At 36.4% G+C, this 8,296-nt stretch overlaps 1 pseudogene; it reads right to left on the bottom strand.

Annotated features, from left to right (window-relative positions):
• Nucleotides 1-302: 302 nt before the first annotated feature.
• On the bottom strand, nucleotides 303-1,206 carry LOC149817044 (NDR1/HIN1-like protein 1 pseudogene; annotated as a pseudogene).
• Between the last annotated feature and the right edge of the window lie 7,090 nt (nucleotides 1,207-8,296).

Here is an 8,296-nt window from a genome sequence, read left to right as displayed (position 1 = left end):
ACAACCTATGAGAAGAGCACAATGGATTCGTGGTACAAATCAAAGATTGTAGCAATTTATTGAAGAAAAAGTATCTGAGGTGTAGCAATCTATTGAGAAGGAAAAATCTTCATTTTTTTTAAACTAAAAAGGATCTGATTCCAAATTTAATTAAATCCAAATGCGCAACTGCTTGCTCCATAAAGTAGTGAGGTGTTGACCTCAAATTTGGTTCTTATTTTTGGGTTGAGTGTCTTGCTTGGGGTTTGCGTTAAATGGCAACCCTGTCAGTGAAATGTTACGATTCCAGTCTGCTCACCAAATTCATAGCTAACAATCCGACCCTCTTATTTTTGAAAAACCACAACATATACAAATTACAACAGGGCATTTAAATTTCTTCTTCTAGTCTTACCAATTGCCCATCGATGCCATTATTTTTAATTAACCAAAATAGCCTTAAGAGAGAAAAATAGGGAAGAGAAGACAAATAGAGAGAGGATTTTGCTACGGCTGAGACCACACGTCAGTGTGGCAAGGATACATGGGGAAGAAGCCGCGGGGCGCACCACCACCACCACCGCCGCCGGCCAATGGCAGGTACGCATGGCAATCGACGTGGATGCCGTAGCGACCGGACGTCCAGCTCCCGACCTTCCACCTGAGCCAGCCGTCGATCTGGACGGAGAATGCGCCGGAGGCGTAGGGCCGGGCGTACTGGACGGACTTCACAAGGTAGGGGGCGACAGGGACGTCCGTGCCGCGGAGGAGAGGGGACCAGACGTCGACGTCCTTGTTGCCTTCGTAGGTCGGGGGGAGATCGGCAGGCGGGGTGATCTGCTGGCTCATGTAGGAGGCGTGGACGGACAGGCGGTCGTAGTAGACGCCGATGCGGCCGTTGGGGTTGTGGGAGACGAGCGTCACCTAGATGGCCGAGTCCAGCAGGCCGGCGGAGGTGGCGTTGAGGCCCACCACCGAGGCGTCCTGCAGCACGAAGTAGGGCTTCTCAGGGCGGAGGACGAGGTAGACGACCAGGATGGCGAAGAGCACCAGGAAGACGAAGATGAGGACGCCCCACAGGATCCGACGGCAGAGCTTCGCCTTCCAGTCGTCGTCGTACTGGTTGCAGTCCGAGTCCGACGACAAAGTGAAGACGATGACGACCCACTGGATTGGACGGTAGAGCTTCGCCTTCCAGCCGTCGTCGTGCTGGCCGCAGTCCTTCAACACCATAGTGATGGTGGGAAGGAAGGATTTGGTGGCTCTTTAGGGAGGAAGGAGAAGGGAGATGGTGGATGGATTCGTGGGGTTGAAGGGGATGGTGGTTTAGTAAAACATGAGGCTGTTTGGCTGACCATAATATAATAAAATGGGGTGCACCAAATGGATCGGGTTTGGTAGGAGTGACCCGATCCGAATACGATGCATTGTTTTGGTAGACGGGTTCTTGAAATAAGATCCGAATATGCCTTGGGCTTGAATTTGTTTATTGGAATCTATTTTTTATTAAGATTTGGAATTGAATTTGTATCGATGTTCGTTGCAGTCTAATCCTATCAAATTGTTTTTTTTTTTCTTTTTCTTTTAATTTTAATTTTATTCATGTAGAAGCTTGGTTTTGGACCCTTTTTAGGGATCCAGTATTGCAATATATATTTTGTTTGCTGATTCGATTTTATCTAAACGAATATCATTTGGAACCAGGGTTGTATATAGTTCTGTTGCATACATTTTGAATTTAGATTTGGGTTCAATATAGCACAATTTCTAAATTGCATTTCTTGGAGTGCAAAGAAGCAACCAACGGTCGCCCGCCCGAGCACTGAAGCTGAATATCGCTCTTTAGCCTCTGCCATTGCTGAGCTCACTTGGATCACGTTTATCCTTCGTGATCTTGGCCTTTACATTTCACAAGCTCCTACAATTTTCTACGATAATCTCTCTGCCTTGCATATGACCGTGAACCCTGTGTTTCACAATCGCTCTAAGCATATCGAGATCAATTACCACTTTGTGCATAAGAAGGTTGCTCAGCGTCAACTCGTTACCGCCTTTATTCCATCCCATCTCCAAGTTGCTAATATATTTACCAAGGTCGCCTTCCATTCTCTCCGACCCAAACTCGGCTTGTGGACTGCACCACCGCCCAGTTTGAAGGGGCGTATTATCGGACCCAACAGATCCAGACTTGTTCTACACATTTGGCATAAACAGATGAATCACGAGAGAAATAACACCACCCACATTTGTAGTGAACAGGTAGAGGTCGATCGGTCTCTCAAAGATATCGATAGCCACATTTGGTTTCTCAAAGATATTGATAACTACATCTGCTTAAGTGATAATTTTGAAGAGAGAGATTTTTCTGATAATATGGAGGAAGTTAGAAAAGATAAGAAGCCTATCTTATCTCATAGGAAGGATCATCGAGATACAAATATAACAATGTGTAAAAACATTGAATACACTTAAGGAAGAATACACCGTCCGCCCAAGGACATAGACCCACGTATATCATGTGTCTCTTTTTTTCTCTCTCTCTCTCTCTTGCCTAATCTTATCATTTTCTCCTATTCATTGTTGGCTTCCAAATTTGTTTAAAGAGAGGATTTTTGCTACAGCTGAGACCAGACATCAGTGCGGCAAGGATACATGGGGAAGAAGCTCTGGGGCCCACCAACACCACCACCGTCAGCCAATAGAATGTATTCATGGCACTCGACATGGATGCCGTATTGACAGAACATTCAACTCTCGAACTTCCACTGAAGCCTTCCATCGACCTGGATGGAAAATGCCTCGGAGGCATAGGGCAGGGCATGATGGACGAATTCCACCTGGTAGGGGGCGACAGGGATGTCTGTGTCGTAGAGGAGCTATAATACCCATAAATTTTTTCTAGTTATTAAACTAATAAATGATAAATACAAAACATTCAGAACTGTGTCGATAAATACCCTTAGTTAAATCTTAAGAGAGAAATTTCTTTGAGGAAAGGATGTAAAACCCCCAAAATTTTGATATTTTACGAGAAATAACAGTGAATTAAGACCAAAATATTATTTAAGATTAAGATAAAAATTAAATTATAATTCAAGTATTAATTAGGATTCAGAATAAATTTCAAGTTGAGAATTTATTCTGAATCAGGGTTTTGATTTTTAATCAAATTTAACCAGGATTTAAGCTGAACTTAAATATAATTTAATTTAAGTTTCAATATTAGTTAGGATTCGAATTGAGTATGCATTTGAATTTGGAGTCTTATTGAATTTCAATTTAAATTTCTGAATTTTTATCAATTTGGATTTCGATTTGAGAATTTGAATTCAGATCAGATTTGGATTTGAATTCGGATTTGATAAATAGGGCTCAAAATTTATAATTAGATTTGGGTTTGATTCAAATCTAAATTTAAGATTTAGTTGAATGTCAATTCAAGTTTGAATTATACAATAATTTGAATCTTCATCAAAATTGAATTGAATTCGAATGTAGTACCTATGATTCTTCAGAGTATCTCTAATGAATAAAATAATAATTAAAATTTATTTTTATGAGAAAAATATTAAAAAATGCAAATTATTCTAAGATGAATTATAAGAAATATCTTATGAAAAATTAAAGTTGATTCGAGTTAATGTTAGTGAAATTCGCATTCAGAATCAAATTTATGAAAAAGATAGAATTTAATAAAATAACTGGCAAATTTTATCGAAATAAAGTTGAATAGGATTGCAGACGAATTTAAGATACTTCAATATGTATATAATGTAAATTTAATTAATTTAAATTTTTAGTTTCATGAGGTTGAAACCTAATTTGCAAAAAAAAAAAATACTCAAAATGATAATGGGCCCTACCGACCCTAGTAGAAATCGCCTTTGAGGTTCATTTTTTAGAAAATGACATTTTTAGAAAAGAGATTAAATAATATAAATAAATTAATAATGTTAATATATGCTAAGTGTTAAACTATATATTTTGAAAGACTTAGAAAAAAATGAATGTAGGAAATACATGCCAAAGAGGTTCGATCGACCGCAGTGAATTTCTTTTTTTCTTTTTAATTATTTCTAAAGAATTCAAATATCATTAGCAAAGTAAAATATATAATAAATAACTAATATTTATCCAAAAAATTGATAAGAGGACATACACCTACAATTGAACCTAACTTAATTTTATTTAGTATCATTTCACTTAATTCCATATTTTAGTTTTGAAAGAATTGAATTTTAATTTCAAGTGAATTAATTAAGAATTTATTTAGTGGAATGAAATTTATAATTCAACTAAAATTTATAAAATTATAGGGGTCCATAGGTGGTGTCCCATCCTATATGGCACTCAATTTAAACTTTAAAAATGATAAAATAAAAATAACGTTTTCAAAACAAAGTTAAATAAAAAAGTTATCAAAAATCAAATAAGGTGAACAAAGTCAAACTTACCATTTTTAATAAGAGGTCTCCTGGTGTATACTTTGTCAATGTATTTTTATAAGGATATTTTGAAGAAAAAAAATTATGAAAGTTGGTCACCAAATTTTAAAAAACCAACTCCCACAAGTTGTGAGAATCGGGATCGAACTCGAGGAACGGGTTGATAAAACTTCATATTCCACAAATGCTAATTGTTTATTGCCTTAAAAAGAAAAAAATTTAATTAACTAAAACTATAAAAATAAAATGTAATTAGAAATTATTACAAACCCAATAACTAAATTGAAATTAATTACAACTCTTAATATGGCAAAAAAAGGCCCTAACTATAATTAATTTCACTACTTAACAAAAGAAAATACAATGTAATTATTAATGTTAAGCTATTGTTAATAACAGAATCAAGACTATAAAAATTAATGTTAATAAGCTACCTATTGCACTACTAATTGTAATTAACCTAATCAAACCATTAACTAGCCACTAACCCTAAGATGCCAACTAAGGATGGTCGGATCTAGCTGCAGCTAGATCACGACCAACCTGTCAAGACTATACAAAATATTTAGAAAATTAAAAATAAAATAAATAAATAAATGAAAGCTATGTGCATTAGATACACTATTCAGCCGATTTCTATGACAACTTTGAAATTGAAATGCAATTAGCTGAATAGATGATCCAAAAATTGGATCAGTTCTTGCTCATGAAAGAACTCGATCAAAAGAAGGTTGTTGGCTAAAAAGAAAATGGGTTTTGAACGGATGAAGATTTCTAAAAGGACAGACTCAAGACTGGACTTGACACAACTCTTGACTCGACTCTCACTAGAAGAATGAGGAGGGGAAGACATACCTCACAGTTTGTTCGATGAATCAGGAGAGAACACGATTGGTTCTTGGAGTTGGAGATCACACCCATCACATCTTGGGAGGTCTGCAAATCATTCCCAGCTGTTGCAATCTCTTAAGAGCCAAATTGTGGAGGGGGAGATCGATGTTGAAAGCATAGACAAAGGCCCGGTTAAAGAGAGAACATGATCGGATCTCGGTGTTGATAGACGGCAAGTTGAATCCAAGTTGGAAGCTCCCATGAAATGTACGACCCCTGAAAAATCAAATACAACACATACACTAAGAAATAACATACAAGATGGAGGAAAGAAAGGGAGGAGGGAGAAGAGAATAAAGAAGATAAGAAGAATAAAAAGGTGAAAGGGTGAGAGAGTGGAAGGGGGAGAGAGAAAAAAATAGGGGAGGGGGCGATTTTCTCAAACTCCAAAAAACATGTAGTTAGGGTTTTCTACACTATTTAAGCTACTATAATTATTTCCTAATTCTAAAAGGTAACCTAATTCTAACTAAATGCTAAATTTTTTTATTATTTATAAATAACTACCTAAATGCATTATAAAGAGGGGGTTTTCGGTAAAAGCTCATGAAATACACTTTAAATCAATGGGTTTATGGATATTTAGGGTTTGGATCTAGTTTTTGATCCAATCTTTTAACTTTGGATCAGATATGGAACTGATTTACCTTGCAATTTGCTCCAATTACCCTTAAATTGCTCCATTTTCTTCATTTTAGCTCGGATTCGAGTGCAATTCTACTCATGGCTTATTTTCACTTAAATACACAAATACATGGGGTTTTATCCTTTAAAATACATAAAAATGCATGAATAATGAATGAAAATGATATACATTTCATGTATCATCAAAGAGAACAACGTCTTATGAGTCATTCATTTCAAACATTCAAATATAAAGCATTTAAAAACATTTTATCACTTAATATTTTATTCAACCTTAACTTACATAATAAAGCATAATCTATATGCATTCAATTCATACAAGTCATCGCATAAATCTATATATATACATCTAAGACATTCAGATCATTGCATCATTTTCATATGCATTCATAATTCTTATAAATAATAAATTAAATCACATTTGACCATTCTAGCATGAAACACACACATACCTTCCAAGTAATTTAGTTAGATATTTATGATACACATCAATCATGATACATAGGTGTGATATATTCACTCAGACAATCATAATACAGTTATTTGCAATGAAACTATATAAGTGTGATATAGCATTCACCTAATAAGTCAAAACTTGTCATTTATAAGCATGATATGTCATTCATCTATACGCTAACATAAGCATCACAAACGTAACCTTATATCAAGATCTAAAATTAATAAGGATTTGATTCTCACATTTGAGTTTAGTATATACCAAATTTATAGATTCATAACTGGCTATCTCAATCAACTCATAAGATCATCATAATTCATCATAATATTTTATTTAATCATATAAATATTTACAAAACTCCGCCTGTGTATAACTTTTAGTTATACACTGCCGGTCCCAAGCCCGAATAAAGAAGGAGAGTTGCGGTAGGCCTGTGACAGCCAACATAAAAACTTAGTCATACCCCATGAATATGAACCAATATGAGAATTTCATTGAGGCGTTCCCTACTGAGCGACGCGCTGTACTCTATAGGCCCGAAGGCAATGATAAATGGGCAAGGGTTGCTAGGTCGTCGCCCGGAAGCGACACGTCACACCGGCGCCCAGGTGTGGTGTCAAATAGGCAAGGGTTCCCTCAATTTGTTGGACGGGTGGGGGTAAAGAAGTTAGTCCAAGACCATAAAATTAGGTTAGCCTCTTAGAACATAGGGTCTTTAACTGGTAAGTTGGTAGAGTTAGTAGATGTTATGTGTAGGAGAAAGATTGATATTTTATGTCTACAAGAGACCAAATGGGTAGGTGAGAAAGCAAAAGTGATAGAACCTTGGGGATATAAGATTTGGTATACAAGAATAAATAGGAATAGGAATGGAGTAGGGATTGTTATGAGTCGTGAGTTTATAGATAATGTAGTTAAGGTCCGTAGGAAGGGTGATAGGATTTTACTTATTAAGTTAGTATTAGGTACAAATATTATTAATATTATTAGTGTTTATGCACCTCAAGTAGGTTTAGATGATTCCATTAAGCGTCAATTTTGGGGAGATTTAGATGGAGTAGTACAAGGGATATCTTATGGAGAAAGGCTTTTCATCGGCGGTGACCTTAATGGGCATGTAGGCATTAGTAGGGATGGATTTGAGAGTATCCATGGAGGCTATGGTATAGGAGAAAGAAACGAAAGTGGAGAAAGGATTTTAGATTTTGGTTTATCCTATGATATGATCTTAGCAAACACTTGGTTTAGGAAGAGGGAGTCTCACCTAGTAACATTTAAAAGCGGGGTTAATACGAGTCAGATAGATTTTTTCCTACTTAGAAAGAGAGATAGGGGTTGTTGCATCGATTGTAAGGTTATATCGGGAGAAAGTGTAGCTACACAACATAGAGTCTTAATTTTAGATCTTAGAATTATACAATGCCGCAAAAGGGATAGACATAGGATAGATCCTAAAATTAAGTGGTGGGCACTGAAAGGAGCTAAACAAAGAATGCTTGTAGAGCAGGTAGTTAAGGAAGCTGATTGGTGTCTCAAGGAGGATTCAGAATCAATGTGGAATAAGATAGCGGGTGGCATGAGAAAGGTGGCTAAGGAGGTATTGGGTGAGTCTAAAGGCGGTGCACCGCTAGGTATGGATACATCATGGTGGAACGAGGATGTCAAATTAGCTATTAAGGTTAAAAGAGAGTGTTATAGAAATTTAAGTAAGAGTCGTGATATTGAGAATTTGGAGAAGTATATGATAGCAAAGAAGGAAGCTAAAAAAGTAGTTCAGAACGCGAGGGATAAGGTATATAAGGAGGTTTATGACAAGTTGGATACCAAAGAAGGCGAGAAGGATATTTATAGGCTTGCAAAGATGAGAGATAGGAAACCG

The sequence above is a fragment of the Nuphar pumila genome, chromosome 14, assembly GCF_984573655.1.
Source record: "Nuphar pumila chromosome 14, dmNupPumi1.hap1.1, whole genome shotgun sequence".
Classification (NCBI taxonomy): Eukaryota; Viridiplantae; Streptophyta; class Magnoliopsida; order Nymphaeales; family Nymphaeaceae; genus Nuphar; species Nuphar pumila.
This window is presented reverse-complemented; position numbering and strand designations above follow the sequence as displayed.